Consider the following 19,252-nt stretch of genomic DNA (forward strand, 5'->3'; position numbering starts at 1 on the left):
TGGAGAATGCCTGACTAATACACCTATCTCGACCAACAGGTTAGGTCTAATCAAATTTCTAATCAAATGCAGAATAGTTGAGGCCCTGAACCTCTGGGGCTTCACCCCGGTAATGCCATTTTGTGGTGACACCCTACTGAGCAGCCAGCCAGCTGGTCTACCCATATCTTAACTGCCACAAGGAAAGCTTTCAGGGGGCTGAGGACACTGAGCAATGCTATTACTGCTGAGATGACATAATCACTTTGGGTAAATTTACCCAGATGCCTTTTGCCTGATTCCCCTCAGGCTGTCCAGAGATTAGACTAAGATTCCTGGATTCTTGCATAAACTTGTGCTTCGATTTGGCTGTCCAGGGCTGGACTCTTAAACCTCTGCAGGAGCTGAAGAGGAAACAACTTGAGGAAGTTCAGTAGGAGCACACCCGAGGGAGAAGATTTGATTATTTGAGTGGCTCACCATTCATTCAACAGATACTGCCTTCCCGGAGAACCTGCACATTGAAAGTTTCGGGGGGGGGGGGGTGCATGGGGATGCAGAGTTGAATGGAATTCTGCCACCATATTTAACATAGAGCTGGAAGAGTTCAAACAATTAAGCTTCCTCAGTGTTCTCTGGAGAAGTGGAGTGTTTTGTAGCTGTTATGTTTGCCTAGAGTTAGACACAGCGTTAGAGGATCAGATCAACCTACCCTTACTTAGTTGGAAAGAAATTTGGAGACAATGAAGAGAGGATTTGCTGACTGCTATGCTTGCTCATTTATGTTTGTGGAAATGCTCTGTTTGACTTCATTTATGAGTGGCTTTATCTTTCCAGGATATTTGGTTCCTGATCTATTTATAAAATGTTTCCGAGCTTGTTCTGCATTCTTCTAACACTTCCTGATAAAAATATCTTTTGCTCTCAGTCTAGAGCTTTGTTTCTCTGCAAGGATCTAGGCTACTTGCTTTCTTCTCTATTTATTTTCTATTCAGGCCAAGGCAACTCACATTATTTGCTGTATGTGTGCCTCAAGTGCCTCAGAGCAGAGACTGAATCTCATCCATCTTTTTTTGCCTCTGCACAGCTGGTGCATGAGAGTGCAATTAAGAACAGTTACCTTTTATTGAGCATCTACTACACAGACTTAAGCCCGCATCCAATGTACTTACTATCTGGTAGGGAGAGATGGCCAAGAACACAAACAACCAAAATAAGAAGCAAAATCTGTAACATGCCATTGCGAGTCATAGGCAAATGCATTAGGGTTCTGAAAATGATCCTACTTGTTTTGGGGGTTCAATAAAATTTTTATAGATGGAAATGAGATTTGAATTGGACTGGGAATGATTGTTAGGATTTCAACATTTATTTCATATTATTGAGCACTCTTTCTGTTAGATGGTATGGTTCAAAGTCTGTGTCTAGCTGAGCACGTAGAGTCTAGCAGAAGAGACAACATGTATATTGTCTTTGGGACCTTTGGGACCTAACATGGCACCTTTGGGAGCCATGTTAGATCCACATGAGTGAAGGAAGGGCAATTCTCTAACTGCGGGGCGGACCTGCTACCAAAAAAAGGAGAAGAGCCATGGAAGAAGGGATCTCGGGCAGACGAGCACAACAGATACCCTTTACAAATGTAAACAAAAAAGTTTCAACAAAATGTGAAAAGGGCTGTAATAGAGCTGTGCATTAAATTCCACAGGAGCAATGAGAAAGGACTGATTCATGTCAAGGAGAGGGCATTTTTGAAGGAGCAATGTACGTAAGCAATGGCAAAGAGGTGAGAAAGCAGTGGGGAGCTTCTGGTCCACTCTGGTTCACCACCGGGGAGGTATTCCAAGAGGAACAGAAGGAACGGAAGATGATAGGGAAGGTTTTGGAGATATGTCTAAAGTGGGGTCTCTGGGCCCTGCTGGGGTAAGCTTTTAATGCAAGCTCAGTCTTGACTTAAGTTGGTGGACTCCAAAGGAGGACGTGATTGAAATTGCCCTTTAAAAACGTGCCCGGGCTAAGTGTGTGTGATGTATAGATAGCCATGCTCTCTATTTCCTGGCCCCTCACCTCGCAGCGCTCCCCCCTCCAGCCACCCCATCTCCAGAGCCCTAGGCTCTCTGGAAACTCCCCGTGGCTTTTGCCTCTTCAGCCTTCAACTCTCCTACACTTTCAATTTTGTGCTATTTGGGAAAAGCCTAACCCAGGGCAGGCCCATCTTTCTCTCCATACCTGATTCCACAGCTGAGCAGTGCTGGAGAAAGTCACACTCCAGGGCAAACTGGGCCGAGAGAAATCCCAGACGGCCGACTTACGACCAGCCCTCAGCACTGCCTAGACAGCCCACCTTCATCCACTGTCCACTTTCCCACATGAAGACTTCAGATCTTTTCCACTGTTTTAAACTTCTCCCCTCCCATCTCATATCCCCCAGCTGGTGGATCTCACCTTCCACTTCACAAGAGAACGGAATCCCCTCGACTTGCCATGGCCCTCCTCTCTCCTTCTCTGCCTCTCCCTCTGGAGGCTATCCCTCTCCCTGCCTCAGCCCCGCCACCGCACCCATGCATTGGACTGCGGGGCTCTGCCTCGAGCATCCCCCGCTTACACGATCCCTTCGTTCTTCTGTAACCCGTCTCTTTCCCATCAACATCAAACATATTCAGTTCTCTCACTTTGTTAAACTTCCTGAAGGACTTAGCTACAACCATCCACATTTTCTCCTCTTTCACTCCCCCCTGCCCCCATCGTGTCTCCCGCTGACCACCATCTTTCCCACTGACAAGTTCTTGCTAAGTGCATCAGTCCAGATAATCACCTTTCTTCACATTCTTTTTTTTTTTTTTTAAAGAGGACAAGACTTAACATTCTCAGATGTCCAGACAAGAGCAATCAGTTATTACTACTATTTATTTATTTTTATTTATTTATTTGACAGAGAGAGATCACAGTAGGCAGAGAGGCAGGCAGAGAGAGAGGAGGAAGCAGGCTCCCTGCTGAGCAGAGAGCCCGATGCGGAACTCGATCCCAGGACCCTGAGACCATGACCTGAGCCGAAAGCAGCGGCTTAACCCACTGAGCCACCCAGGCGCCCCTTTCTTCACATTCTTAACCACTTCCTCCTTCGGTAAACTTTCTTTTCCTTGACTCCATGATGCCACCCTCTTGCTTTCTTCCAAACTCTCTAGCTATGATTATTTTTTGTGGTAAAATATAAATAACATAAAATTTGTGTTTTATCCATTTTAAAATAGACAATTCAGGGTCATTAGTAACCTTGTTGTGCAACCATCACCACTATCTCTTTCCAAAACTTTCTTATCACCCTAAACAGAAACTCTGTACCCATTAATAAATAACTCCCCATCTCTCCCTCCCCTGATAGACCCTGGTAGCTTCTAATCTACTTTCTGTCTCTATGAACTTGACTATTCTAGATACCTCATATAAATAGAATCATATAATATTTGTCCTTTTCTGCCTGGTTTATTTCACTTATAAGGTCTTCCAGAATCATCCATATTTTAGCGAGTAGGAGAACTTCATTTCTTTCTATGGCTGAAAAACATTTCACTGTATGGATATACTATATCCGTTGACATATCTTCTGGCTCCTACAAATAATGCTACAGTGAACATTGGCATATAAGTATCTGTTTGAGTCTCTGCTTTCAATTAATTAGGATATATAACTAGAAGTGAGATTGCTGGGTCCTATGGTAATTATATGTTTAGCTTTTTGAGGAACCCCCATACTGTGTTCCACAGTGGCTGTACCATTTTATCGTACCAGCAATGCACGAGCATTCCAATTTCTCTACATTGTCACCAACACATTATTTCCCATTCTATAAATTACAGACATTGTATTCGTTTGCTCAGTCTGCCATAACAGAATACCACAGATGCGTAGCTGAAACAACACAACTTGATTTTCTCACAGTTCTTAAGGCCAAAATTCCAAGATCAAGATGCCAGTAGGGCTGGTTTCTGATTAGGCCTCTCTTCCTACCTTGCAGACAGCAACTTCTCACTTGTCCTCACATGTCCTTTTTTCTGTTCATGCTAGGAGAGAGAGAGAGAGAAAGAGAGAAAGAGAGAGAGAGAGAGCGCACTCTGGAGTCTCTTCCTCTTCTTATAAGGACATCAGTGCTATTGGATTAGGGCTCTACCCTTATTACTTCATTTAACTTTAATGATCTCAAAGGCCACATCTCCAAACAGTCACGTTGGGGGTTAGGGCTCTAACATATTAATCTGGGGGTGGAGAGACACACAAATCAGTCCCTAACAGACATCCTAATAGGGATGAGATCGTATTTCATTGTGGTTTTCTCTAGACATTCTTTTATTCCCTTTGATGATTCAATCTACCCTTCCTAGCCATAAAGGTTGGACTTTAAGGTGTCAGACTTGTCCAGAAGCCCTCTCCTCTTCTCATCCCACACGCGCTATCTACAGTTTCAGTAAATGCCAGTGAATCCCAATCTTAAAATGGAGAACTCTTTCCTGAACTCCAGATTCTTTTACCAAATCTATTCAATACTGGGAGGCTTTATGTATTGTCTGTGGAAATAAACTCTTCTGTAGTGCTTACCATGTGCCAGGCACTATTTTTTTTTTTAAGAATTTTTAAATTTTTTGTTATTATTTTTTTTTATTTGACAGATAGAGATCACAAGTAGGCAGAGCAGCAGGCAGAGAGAGAGGGGGAAGCAGGCTCCCTGCTGAGCAGGGAGCCCGATGCGGGACCCTGAGATCCCAGGACCCTGAGATCACGACCCGAGCCGAAGGCAGAAGCTCAACCCACTGAGCCACCCAGGCACCCCTGTGCCAGGCACTATTTTAACAGCTTTACGATCAGCTCATCTTCTCCTCATCACAACCCCAGGAGCAAGGTAGTGTTACTCCTAGTTACAGACAAGGGGGCTGTGTCTAACAGATTCATATTAACTCGAGTATGCTCCCACAGTTGGTAAATAGCGGGCCTGTGTCCAAACCCAGGCAGATGGCTCCAGGGTCCATACTTTTAATTACCTTGTTATGTTTTTTCTCAAATAGCCCCTTAAACCCAGTTGGTCCAGAGTTAGATTTCTGGTTTTCATTCCTATGTTAGTTTCCTAGGGCTCTTATCACAAAGTACCACAAACAGGGTGGCTTACAAAACAGAGATTTGTTGTCTCATAGTTCTGGAGGCTGGAAGTCTGGGATCTAGATGTTGGCAGGGTTGATTACTGCTGAGGACAATGGGGAATATTCTGTTCCATTCCTCTCTGGTAGCCGCAGGCATGCCTTTACCTACAGATGGTGTTCTCCCTGTGTCTCACATGGTCTTCTCTCCATGAACGTCTCTGGGTCCAAATTTCCCCTTTTGATAAGAACAGCAGTCATTTTGGAGTAGGACCTACCCTAATGACTTCATTTTATTGTGATTACCACTGTAAAACACTATCTACACAAGGTCACATTCTGAGGTACTGGGGGTTAGGATTTTAACACCCCTTTTTCGAGGGGGCACAATTCAACCCATAACAAGCCCCAAATGTGACCCACCATGTTTTTCCTAGCTTAGGGACTACCTTAATCATTTGTTCAAGTTACAAACCTAGGAGTCATGCCGGCACTTCTCTCTCTCCTGCCGCCATGTCCAAAGCCAAGTCCACTTATGGCTCCTAAATTGCTCTTCACGGTCCTCTGTCTCTGTGGCCACCATCACAGGTCATGTTCTCATGCTCTCTCTCCTAAACTTCCACAGTCACCGAGAGGTGGTCCCTACTCACTCTCCAATTCAGTCTCTGTGCTATAGCCAGAGCGATCTTCCTACCAGTTCTGATATCTGACTGCAGCCACTCCATCCTCATTCCCTTCCTAAATTAAAATTCTCTGTTACTGAGAATCCCACTTGCTGTTAGAGTACCAACCAAAACCCCCAGCCTGGCCCACTAACCCTCCCATGATGGGCTCTGGCCCCTCCCAGCTTCACTGAGGCCGTTGGTCCCTCTAGGGCTCCCCCTTCCCCCACTCCGTGCTTCTCTTTGTTTCTGGATGAACCTTGCTCCCTGCCGCCACTGGCACTTCACCCTTCCCTCCTCTGCTTGACGCTGTCTCCGGTCCTTTCTCTCCTCTCTAATCTTCTCCTTGATCTCCCAACTCCCGTCCTTTTCTGTGGGAGACCTTCCCTGGCTCTCAAAGTTGGTTCCCTTTCCTTCCTTACACTCTCTTATTGACCTCTGTTCCCTTTCTTCACAACTCTTCCTTCTGTTTGAATCAGGCTCATTCGCAGTGGCCTCTGCCACACTGGAAGCTCAGTGAAGAGAAGATCTGGTCTGTTCACTCCTCTAGGCACTAGGTCTGTCGCAGACCACACATTCAGGTTGCATTTGTGAAGTGAGCGAATAGAGAGAGAGAGTGCTGCCTATGCTCTATTTGCCCCTACCTGATCCATTCCCCACTTCTCCGCGTGGGGCAGCTGACCGCTGGGATTGCAGTCCTGGTTCCGTTTGGTCATCTGGCTTCTGAGCTGGAGCAGGGGGTGGGCTCCAAGAGATCAGAAGGGCAGAAGATGAGAGACGTATCCCAGCTCCCTCCTTCCATGGCTGTAGCTCCTGAAGAAAGACAGCTCTGGAATATCTTGGCCCTAGGCAGGGTTGCAGTTTCTCACTGTTGCTACTTTTTGGATGTCTCCCTATGACTTAAAAAAATTCTTTGCCCTGGGGTGCTTGGGTGGCTCAATTGGTTAAGCATCCCACCCTTGGTTTTGGCTCAGGTCATGATCTTGGGGTTGTGGGATTGAGCCCCACATCAGACTCCATGCTCAGTACAGAGTCCACTTGGCCCTCTTCCTCTGCTCCCATGTCCCTCCCCCACATCTCAAACAAACAAACAAACGAACAAATAAACAAATTCTTTACCCTGCCCAAACCTCTGAGTAGATCTCTCATTACCTGGCTAATAACACAGAAAGACCACTTTCTTTTCTTTTTTAAAAAAGATTTTATTAATTTATTTGACAGAGATCACACGTAGGTGGGGTGGGGTGGGGGGGGAAGCAGGCTCCCTGCTGAGCAGAGAGCCCGATGCGGGGCTTGATCCCAGGACCCTGAGATCATAACCTGAGCCGAAGGCAGAGGCTTAACCCACGGAGCCACCCAGGCGCCCCCTTTTCTTTCTTTTTAAGATTTTATTTATTTCTTAGGGAGAGAGTAAGAGCGAGGGGAAGGAAGAAAGACTCTGAAGCAGACTCTGCACTGAGCTCAGACCCTGAGATGGGGCTCCATTCCAGGATGACTGTGAGATCATGCGCTGAGCTGAAACCAAGAATTGGAGCTTAACGGACTGAGTCACCCAGAAAGTGGTCCCCGGCAAGACTACTGTCCAGGCAGTGAGGGCTGTACCAGAGACTCAGAAGAGAATTATGGGGAGAGATATATATGAGAAATGAGTCCTATACAGTTTAGTAACTGATTCCATGCTCTTTGGGAGTGGGAATTTTATTTCATTAATTCTTTAACCCCAATGCCTAGCTCTTACTAGATGCTCAGTAAATAGTGGTGGAATGACTGATTGGAAGGATCACTAAAGATTCTAAGGTTCAAGTCAGTGTACCTGGGGAAATCAAGTCAATTTACAAGCAGTAGTTAAAGTAACAGTAAGAATGACACAGAAAGATACTGTAGAAATAGCATCATGTTTAGAGTCAGATGGATCAAAAGCCCAACTTTCCTACCCAGCCTTGGGCAAATGACCTGATATCTCTCTTTAAGGTCAGTTTCTTTCTCTGTAAAATGGGAATAAAAATCTCCAACTCACAGAGCTGCTATGAGGAATACCTGAGATTACACAGCACATTCGGAACCATTCATGGGGTTCCTCCAGAAGGAGATTTCGGGTTACCATGAATCAGACCCTTAGTTGTATCTGTCCTGCTCCTTTCTGGAAACCCCTGCGGATTTAAAAATCTTCCTCTACCTACCCTCTGTGGAGTCCTAGAAAGTTACAACTTGTGCCATGGTTAGTCATTAGCTTATATTTTAGCTCCTAGAACACTGGGCTCTTCAAAGTGGGGCTGCCGATAGGAGTCTTCCTCCTTTCATTGTGCTTTTACCTTAGGCACTTGAGTTTGGACCAGCAGGAATACGTGAACTCCATAGCAGAGATGGAATCCAGACTCAAGTCTTTCTTTCACCTACGGTGCCCTTTGCATCTCTGTCTCCCCTGTTCTCTAAATGCCGTTGGCCAGGCCAATGCCTGTTGGTTTCAAAGATCTAATTTCCTAACTCCAACTGGACAGACGCCTTCATATTTCAGTCTGTTAAATAATGGTTTGTTATGTCTGTTAAAAAATGGTTGTCTCTATGACTCTGTACTGAATTTGCTGAAATAACCATAAATGCTTCCCCAGCAGACAATGCAGTTGTGGGAACTGGGCAAACAAGAGGAAGAAGTTCTTTTTCAGGATATTTATAATTCAGATAATGACCTCTGTTGACCTGTTACCCAGGATTAACCTTCCCTTCTAACTCATGACATTTGACTTTCTTTTGATTTTAGTTGTCCCTCCTTTCTCCTTTAAGACATCACTGGGAGACCTGTCTTTCAAAGACCCTCTATGGATCAGGTTTTACTTTAGCATTCCAAGCCTCGGGTGTCCAAGAATTCTTGTTCAGCATACAGCTTACTCTGGTTGAATAGTCACAGCTTCACACACATGCGAGTTCAATAAGTTTACCAAATCCAGTAAGTGACTTTATACTGAGAAAATCTGCTTTCAAGGTGCAGATATTCTATATCTTAAATATGTATTAATATGTTGGAATGGTAAGACTGAAATACTCAAAGTCCATAAAATCCAATATAAAGATTAAAAAAAAGAATACACAATGACTTTTTTTTTTTTTAAGTTTTTATTTATTTATTTGATAGAGAGAGATCACAAGTAGGCAGAGAGAGAGGAGGAAGCAGGCTCCCTGCCAAGCAGAGAGCCTGATGCGGGACTCGATCCCAGGACCCTGAGATCATGACCTGAGCCGAAGGCAGAGGTTTAACCCACTGAGCCACTCAGGCGTCCACACAATGACTTTTTATTTGAAACATACAATTTATTCTTTCCTGTAATTTCCCATTTTCTAGATCGCTTAGTCTATGGTTTCTTAGGTTTATATGAAAAGGCTCCTGCTACCTCATGGGAATTCTTGCATTCTCACCTAATAATTGCTGAACTTCTCAGAGGCTGAGAGAGATCCAGGCTACCTCCATTATTTTTGAGGTTCCCAGTATGTGTATATATATATATTTTTTTTTATTTTAAAGATTTTATTTATTTGACAGAGAAAGAGAGATCACAAGTAGGCAGAGAAGCAGGCAGAGAGAGAGAGAGAGGAGGAAGCAGGCTCCCTGTGGAGCAGAGAGCCCAACTCGGGGCTTAATCCCAGGACTTTGGGATCATGACCTGAGCTGAAGGCAGAGGCTTTAACCCACTGAGCCACCCAGGCACCCCGAGGTTCCCAGTATATTAAGTTTTTAAAAATTGCTAAAAGGATTAAAAATTATGGTGTTAAGGGCGCCTGGGTGGCTCAGTTGTTTGGGCATCTGCCTTTGGCTCAAGTCATGATCTCAAGGTCCTGGGATCGAGTCCTGCATCGGGCTTCCTATTCAGCGGGAAGTCTGCTTCTCATTTTGCCCCTCCCCCCAGCTCATTTTCTCTCTCTCTCTTTCTCAAAAATAAGTATTTAAAAAAAAATGTGCTTTGAATGTTCACATTTTAAACAACTGATGACTGTAACACAATAAAATCACAACACAAAACAGTTGTGCTTGTCAGAAGATAATTTCAAGATTTAATTTTTTAAATCTATAGTACACTAAAGGTGATCTATTTTAGTCAGGGATCTCAATTTTAAATTTCGATGAGGTAGTCTTCTTTCAATCCCATCAGCATATTTTTGTGTAATCTCCTTTGGAGATAAAGTCAAAAGCCTAAATTCAAGGCCCTTTATAAGTGCAAGGACCCGGCCAGATAGCCTTCCAACTCTGTGCCTACTCCTCTTCCTCTTCCTTTCCCTTACCATATGCCAAGAATATTTAGTTAATAAGCGGGAAACTAGATTATCATTTAGTAACACATAATGAATTAAAGATGATAAACATTGGGTCTTATCTATTTCAAAACTCTGAAATAATCCTAGCTTGGAGAAGTGTAACAAATAGGCTTTTCTTAGGCAATTTTTATAGGTATTGGTTTGATAAGTCTTGTTTAGATCACAAGCTCCTTACAAAGGAACTCTATTTATCCCAGGCTGTTACTAAAAACAGTAATTAATCTCATTGGGTAGTTTCCATTTACACTATTTTAAGATTTAAGCAGGAAAACAATTTTCCATTTATGATATGGGCTATACTAACATTTACACATACATATTAGAGTTGTGGAAATATCCTGAACTCTATGCTTATGAACACACACCCCATCACTCTTAGCCAATATATAATACATACATACAAGGACACATAAGCAAATACCCTTCACTCAAAGGACTGCCTCCTGGAAACACCCTGTCTCAGTTTTAGTAGCACAGAAAAGATATGCAACCATCTGTGTGTAATTTGTAGCTGAAAGTACCCTTTCATACAGACTATTGGCTATTCCATGGTGTCAACAGAAACCAGGTAGAGCTCGACTTAGATCATCAGCCATCTTGCTGTGGGAACTCCAGGGTTAGTGGGTCACAGGAGAGAAAGGGTGGATGGTGCAGCAGAGCTCATCAAAGCAGCAGCAGAGAAAGGTCTAGGGACCAAGGTCTTCCTAAGAGGCTGAGAAATCTCCCTGTAACCTCATCTACTCTAGGCCAGCTGGGGTGGAAAGTGGATAAGTGAAGGTCAAGCAACCTGGGTCCGAAGTGGAGCTTTTCCTTTTCACAAAGGTGAAAGTGCCAAGCACAGATGTAATTTCAGCAGAGATCACAAAAGAGGGCAGAGAACTGAGCATTTAGAGAATAAAAGGAATTGACAAAGATATTCCCCTAATTAAACACCCAGAAAAATAATTTTGAATGTCAACCTCCCCCCTAACGTATTCAAAAGCTTATTAAACAAGTAATAACTATTTATCAATGTTATTTTCAAAGTTACACATTTTTAAAGTAACCTTTTTCTTCCTAACAACAACAAAAAAAGAATTCCCCTCCCCACAAAAATATACTGTATTGAGTTAATGATTACCAATTCCCCTAGCACATAGAAAAATCAGAAGTCCAAATGGCCTTATGTATTGCTTTTCTGAAAAAGAAACTGGGTTGTCTTTTTAAGACTACAATTAGTTAACTGAAAACAATGGAAAGGGAAAACTATCCAACAGGAAGAAAAGATGCTAAAGATGGAACTTTTTGTTCTCCTTGAGTAACTTAAGTGCTACTTTCTCTAGGTGGATGTTACCACCAAGTATGACAGTTAATCCTGAATAATGCAAAACTTGTTATAGTTATTTGGAACGTTAACTCTTTTTACTAACATGGTTGCAAAGTTGTGTTGTTTGTTGTCTGCTTCTGTAACTGGAGATCTAGATGACAATTTTCAAGGGCTCTGTGGATGAATGCTCCCATGCAAAGCAACAGAATTTCAAGCTCTTCTCTTATTCTAAAGCTACGAATCAATTGTTCATAAAAGTTAGAAAGTTTTGTTGCAATATTTGTTAGGTCTTTTCCCTCCAGAACTTCTTTCATTTCTTTTTAACAACAACAACAACAACAACAAAAAAAAAAAAAAAAAAAAAAAAGAAAAAAAGAAAAAAGAAAAAAGAAAAGGAATATATTCCAGAGGGAGTTTGTGATTGTTTGCTCAGACAAAATCGGTCATCAGTCAAGGTTAAACAGTGACTGTGTGGCAAAGAACAGATTGGCAATTATTTGGTTTTAAATTCTGAACTTGAAATTAAAATGAGAAAAAGTTCCTTCTGGTGTCTTAATGATCCGATCCCCACTGGTGGGAAACGTCTGCAGTTGCAAATCTGGGGGCTTTGTCTGAGCCAGGTGGGCTCTCCCAGGAACCAGGAACGGGTGCTGAGACGTGAAAGGGTGCGAAAGTCTTCTGGGGAGGTAAAAGTTGTGACAACAAAGGGGAGGCAAGCCTGGTTGGGCAGGGGGCAGGCGCCCTCCAACCCAGGCCCACCTGACAAACGCTGGGCCCGAATCAGGGACATTTAAAGCACAGCTTGCCCAGTAAAGCAGAAACGTCTAGGCGTTGTCCATGGCCTGCCTCAGTCAATTTTGGGGGCTACCCTAAAAAGAGAGGGATGCCTCCCCGCCTCCTAAAAAACAAAAAAGCCCCGCTGGAGTGGCTACTGAAGGAGGTAGAAGCTGGAGGTTGTTGGCCAACCATGCACCATGCGGCTCCCAGCTGGGATGCCGAAATGCGGAGGGAGCCTTAGAGCCCTCCAGTGCCCTGCGCTGGCTGAGTCTCCCGTTTGCTCTCAACCCCCCTCAAATCTCACCCATTTCCCTGACCCTCCTCTCCTTCCTCATGCTAAAGTCCTGGCGCTTCTCACTTTGTTATGCAGGGCAGTTAACAGGGTAAAAATAGCTTCCTTCCTAGTCAGAGGAGTCTCCTCTTTTCTATTCAAAGAGGCCCACCACCGGTCTTTTCCCTGGCTAAAAATATAAAACATGAAGCCACTCCCTTAATATGACAAAGGGGTTGTGGCAAATTCTTGCTCCAAGTCGCACTTTCCCCTTCTCATTACAAACAGAAACAACCAGGGGTGGTGAGAGCAGAAAGTGACATTTGGGGAAAAGGCTGAGAGATTTCCTTCCCCCGGTACGTGCCTGCACTTCCCACTTCTCACCTAAGTTCACCTTTGGGTGAGCGACTGGGTAAGGGAGGGAATGGCAGAAGCTGAAGAATTACTGTCCTAAATATTCACAACCAAATCCCCAGCACAGCATTTCAAGGAAACTGACTACATCCCTTGCCACGCACGACTTGCCATTTGATAAATGCTGATTATGCTATTTAATTCATAATGAATTCTGTAGGGAGCAGGAATTTTACTCCATAAATTTGAAAGTACAAGAAATATCATATTCTTGATTTGTTTAAAACCAAATGAGCACCCCTAGATCTTTCCTATATTGAAATTCTGGTGTCTTACTGATCTTTATCATTTTGAAGCCTGGCTCTTTTATAGGACAGATTCCTAAACATGAGATTTTTGGGTCAGAAGGTCAATGTATTTCAAATCTAAACAATACAGTTCCACATACTGTCCCACACCCAAAAGTTTCAAAGTGTCTGATCACCCACACCCTCACCAGCCTGGAAGTTATCAATCTTTTCAACTTCTGCCAAGCAGATGGGCAAAAATTCAATTTTGTTATTATTTTAATTTGCATTTCCCTGGCTACTGGCAAGATTGAGCAACTTTTAATGTGTATATGGCACCTGCACTTTCTTTGATCCACTGGGCCATTTGTCTTCTTACTGATTTAGGGAAGCCTTATGTAAGTAAGGGCTCTTAACTCTCTTTTTTTTTTTTAAAGGTTTTATTTATTTATTTGACAGATAGAGATCACAAGTAGGCAGAGAGGCAGGCAGAGAGAGAGGAGGAAGCAGGCTCCCCGCTGAGCAGAGAGCCCGATCCGGGGCTTGATCCCAGGACCCTGAGATCACTACCTGAGCTGAAGGCAGAGGTTTTACCCCACTGAGCCACCCAGGTGCCCCAGGGCTCTTAACTCTTTTGTGTGTGTATTTGCTGCAAATATTTTCCTTTAATTCACTACTTGTGTTTTGACTGCCTAAGGACCAGCAAAGACAGAGCTTCCTGCCCCTCAACTCACAGTCTAGTGGGGCATCAGATGAAAGACAGATAATACTAATAAGACAACTTGATGAAATTATCTACAGATGATACATCACAATAAATGCCCCAGGGGCCACGTCTCATATCTGCAGCAGGCAAAATTTGGTTTCATATTAAAAATGCTTTTTATTTTTTAGAAGATTTTATTTATTTTAGAGATAGAGAGAGCAAGAGAAAGAGAGTGGGGGTTGGAGCAGAGGGAGAGCGACAAGCGACTCCTTGCTGAATGCAGAGCCCCATGTGAGGCTCAATCCCACGAGCCTGAGATCATGACCTGACCCGAAATCAAGAGTCAGATGCTTAACTGACTGTGCCACCCAGGTGCACTTAAAAAAATGCTTTTTAATGTGTAACAAACTCAGTGTAACTCCACTGAAGGCCCCTGGCATACTTTTATCATGAAGTCAGGCATAACTTTGCCTTAACTTAACCACTTTTTTTTTTTTAAAGATTTTATTTATTTGATAGAGAGAGATCACAAGTGGGCAAAGAGGCAAGCAGAGAGAGACAAAGGAGGAAGCAGGCTCCCCGTAGAGCAGGGAGCCCGATGTGGGACTTGATCCTAGGACCCCAAGATCATGACCTGAGCCGAAGGCAGAGGCTTACCCCACTGAGCCACCCAGGTGCCCCAACTTGACCACTTTTGACCTCATTCAACTTCTACTGCTTCTCCCATGTCCTCTCTCAACCTACCACTCCCAAATTCCATTCTTCCTGAGTGTTTCTAGCCAGTCTTCTATTTTCAAAGTAATGGTAATTGTTAGATTGTGATAGAGATTTAGGATAGATCTCTAGTGAGTCTTAGACTCCAAATATGTACATTAAAGAAACAGGAGAAGTCTTAGTTTCTTCAAATCATTTTTTTAAAAAATATTTATTTGTTTATTTTATTTTAGAGAGAGAGAGAACGTGAGGGGGGAGGGGCAGAGAGAGAGTCTTAAGCAGATTCCACACTGAACTTGGATCCTGGAATCATGACCTGAGCCAAAACCAAGAAAGAGTTGGACGCCTAACTGACAGCACAACCCGGGCACCCCAGTTTCTTCAAATTTTTGACTATGCAAACAGAAGTTTCAGACTTTACTATTTTAAAGCTACAGAATCTATTTTCCTGTTCAGTATTCACTCATTTACCAAATATTTGATTGCATACCTTCTATACACTTAGGCACTGCTTTAAGTAACATTATATCCGCATGTTCATGGAATTTACATCCTAGTTTGGAGAGAGAGAGAGAGACATTAAATGGCATAAACGTAAGTTTATAATATGTCAGAAAGTGATATATACCATAAAGGAAAATAAGGCAAGATAAGAAGGGTATCATGGGTTGACCTGTGTCCCCTCCAAAACTGAAGTCCCAGTACCTGCGAATGTGTGACTTCACTTGGAAATAGGATCTCTGCAGATGATCAAGTCATGATGAGGCCCTCCGAGCAGGCCGTAATCCAATGACTAGTGTCCTTATAAAAAAGGAGAAATGGGACACAAGAGACATGCACAAAGGGAGAACATCATATGGAGATAAAGATCTGGGTGATGCTTCTACAAGCCAAGGAACATCAAAGATTGCCAGCAAACCGCCAGGAGCTAGGAGTGAAACATGGAATAGATTCTCTCTCATGGCCTCCAGAACAAACCAACTGTCAACACCTTGACCTCAGACTTCTGGCTTTAAGAACTGTGAGACAATAAATTTCTGTTGTGTAAGCCTCCTAGATTATAACACTTTGTTATGACTACCCTAGGAAACTAATACCAAAAGGGGAAAGTAAGATTTTAGATGGGGTGATGAGGGAAGTTTGCGTATGAAAAGAGAACAGAATGTTGGCGAGAGGCACACTGGGAGAAGCAGAGGCCAGGCAGAGGGATAAACAAGTGCAAATATCTTCTGGTGGGAGCACATGAGTGGCAAGGGTAAGGACTGCCAAGGTCAGGGTTCCTGAAGTACAGTGAGCAAAGTGAAGGAAAGTGGGGGCGGGGAGGGAGATAAGGTCAGACCATGCAGGAACCAACTGGTCATGTGTGGATAGTTGTCTTCTTCCTTGGGTAAGATGAGAAGCCATTGGAGGGCTGTAGGCAGAGAAATGAAATCATTGTCAAAAGTAGCATGTTTACGTTTCTGTCAAGCAGAAAACAAGTTCTGAGTTTCTGATTTATAGTTTCGCTTATGCATCTGTTTTATCCAGGACTCTTGGGGTTGCAAGGGACAGAGATTCAGCTCAAACTCTCCTATGCAAGGGAGGGAACTTATTAGCTTCCATAACTAAAAAGCCCATGAGTAATTTAGGCAGAGCTGGGGATGAATCCATATCATCAATAATCTGTCTCCTTTTCTCCTTTTTTCAGTTCTCCTTTCTTCTATGTTGACTTTATCTGCAGGTAAGCTTTTATTAATATAGCAAAAGGACCACTAGCAGCCCTAGATTTCATGCTTCTTAGTATTAGAGATTCTTTCTCTTCTACCATTCACATAATCCCCCAAACAATACTGGTTGGCTCCCTTGGTCATGAGCCTACTTCTACACTAATCAATAGTCGTTTCTAGAGACAGTTCTTTGACTAATTGGCTTAAATCACATGTCTGCTTCTGGGTCAAGGAAGCAGACCTACAGGTTGGACTATCTAGGTGGGTGAGGAGCATTCACCAAAAGAAAAGTGTTATGTCAGGACCACAAAGTTGTACAGCTTCAGAACTCTGATTCATGTTAACATCTATATGAATGGGACCCACTGTAGTGTACAATCCCTAAGAGACCATACATGGTGGTCCCTGGTTCTCTAACCTAAGGAAGAGGGAAAAGAAGTTGTGCAGGCAAAAACAACAGGCATCCTCTAGTACATCTAATTACAAAACTAATCATTTATAACTTTAAGAAAGAACTTTTTTTTTTAAAGTCTCTTTATGCAAAGTTGGCTGGACTTTTTGCTTCCTTGAGCAAAATATGACTCATAAAATGCAAATCTAGAGCAGAAATATACATAGGTATATTTTATCTAAAGAATGATACCCCATAGTCCTAATTACGGCACACTCTTGAGCGTAAGGCAAGCAAATAATTTGCCTTTGATGACAGTAGCATAAATGGAGTTATGGTTCACAAATGCATGGCTCTTCCTAAGAACTTTGGGCACTAATTTACCTCACAACTATAGACTGGCCCCTAATATTGACAGGTATTACGTCAGGAATTACAAATAAGGTGGAACCAAACAAACCTGGTTCCTGTCCTCATGGATGAGACGGACATTGGACAATGAACACACAAATAAATATATACTTATATTGTGATAAGTATGAAGAAGGACAAGAACTGGGTTCTATCACAGAAAATTAACAGGAGGTTGGGGGTTAATTTAGATTGGGATCAGGGATTTATCTGAAGTTGTTCCATTTAGGCAGAATACTGAGGGATAAATAGGAATTAGCCAGAAGAGTGGGAGAGGAAGGGAGAGTATTCCAGGCAGAAGGAATAGTATGTGCGAAGGCGTTAAAGAGTTTCCAATATCACCAGACATCCCTGCCCAGGCCCAGAGACATTATTCCAGATGCTTACCATTTCTATTGTTCGTTGCTTTCCATGATATTTCAAATTAACTAAATCACACACATTCCCCTCACATCATTACATAGTAGATGGAATGTAAATGTTTAGATTTTCCCCCACTGATTATGATTTATATATATTAATGTATTGGTATACGAAGATGGCAAAGCGACCAAAAGTGATCAAAAAATGGAATTGATGAAAGGAGGATTATAATTATTTCATGCTGGCAACATATTTTCAAATGTTTTGCAGTCATTTACCACTTCTGCTTCCATAACTTCATGGTAGGAAAGAAGAGGACAAAAGGACTTAGAAAAGCTGAGGATACCACCTATGGAGAGGAGGTTAGTATTTATAGGTAATTCTCTAAAGTTCTCTTCTGGCATCTGCTAAGTGAAGGACAGAAGCCTGGGTGCTAACTACTGCGGAGGAGGAAAAACTCGGATGTCATAGCCCAGGCCTTTGATCAATCAAGGTCCAAAGAGAAAATAGATGTCACACTCAGAAAGGGCTAATTTGGGGTGTCTTAAATATGAAAGGACTGTTCTCAAAGGTGTGTGTGTGTGTGTGTGTGTGTGTGTGTGTGTGTATGAGCTCTTAATACATAAGTGCACAGGGATGAGAAAAGATGGTTATTAGACCTAAGAGAAGAGACAAGATAACTACCTATCTACAGAGAGTCATATAGAGTCATCTAGAGTTGCTACTCTGTATCAGAGAGGAGCAATGACCTTCAGTCAAGAGACACAGTCAGGGGGCACCTAGGTGGCTCAGTGGGTTAAAGCCTCTGCCTTCGGCTCAGGTCATGATCCCAAGGTCTTGGGATCGAGCCTACATCAGGCTCTCTACTCAGCGGGGAGCCTGCTTCCCTCTCTCTCTGTCTGCCTCTCTGCCTACTTGTGATCTCTCTCTCTCTGTCAAATAGATAAATAAAATCTTAAAAAAAATGTTAAAAAAAAGAGAGACACAGTCAGCTGGAGGCAACTTTATAGAAAGGGAACGATGAGAGGGTGGTGCCCAGATGGCTCAGTTGGCCAAGTGTCCCACTCTTGGTTTCAGCTCAGGTCGTGACCTCAGGGTTGTGAGAGCCAGCCCTGTGTCAAGTGACATGTGCAGTGAGGAGTCTACTTGAAGATTCTCTCTCTCTGCCCCTCCCCCCACTCACATATATGTTCTCTCTCAAATAAATAATCTTAAAAAAAAATGCAACGGAACAAAGGGATCAAACAACCTGACCTCCTTCTTTTTCTTTCTTCTCCTTGACTTCTAACTGAACCCAACTAGAAGGCAGAAGTCATGAGCATCCACTGATGTGGTCCATACAGGTCAACCTTCCAGGAACAGAGTATGATGGAGAAGGAAGAGTAGATATGACCTGAAGAATCACAAGAGACTTTGCCAGAATTCTCTACAGGATTTCTACCAATCTCCAGGCATTCAGCTAGCTAACACTACGTTGCCTAGATTGATCCAGTTCTTTTTGACCATATTTCATAATTCATAGAGGCTGGATATATATTTAAACATATCTAAGTATTCATCTGCTGATTCCTAGATGCCATGACAATTGGACAAGTACTATCAATTCCTACTTTTCTAGTTTCAGAGTTATTTACTGCTTTTTCCCCCCTACCCAGTCAATTCCTAAAAATGTACAGCCCCATAGACCTCTACAATTGTGTACACCTGGAATAATTCCCTAATTAAGGATGAGATACTTGAAGAAAGGCACTTTTGTCATACTGCTATCATCCTATCACTCATCTTGGTTTTTCACAATATTATAGGAGTTTTCAAATATGAAAACAGTGTGGAGAGTAATATAATGTGTACTCATATACCCACTACCACACAGATTAAGAAAATGTTAATATT

General features: G+C 42.9%; 1 long non-coding RNA gene across 1 annotated transcript; it reads left to right on the forward strand.

Moving 5' to 3' along the window:
- Positions 1-1,686: 1,686 nt before the first annotated feature.
- LOC116574720 lies at positions 1,687-17,703 on the forward strand. Its single transcript, XR_004279456.1, has 3 exons — positions 1,687-1,765; positions 16,176-16,208; positions 17,666-17,703. It is a non-coding gene; the product is annotated as an uncharacterized LOC116574720 (long non-coding RNA).
- Positions 17,704-19,252: the final 1,549 nt, after the last annotated feature.

The sequence above is a fragment of the Mustela erminea genome, chromosome 16 (genome assembly GCF_009829155.1).
Source record: "Mustela erminea isolate mMusErm1 chromosome 16, mMusErm1.Pri, whole genome shotgun sequence".
NCBI lineage: Eukaryota > Metazoa > Chordata > Mammalia > Carnivora > Mustelidae > Mustela > Mustela erminea.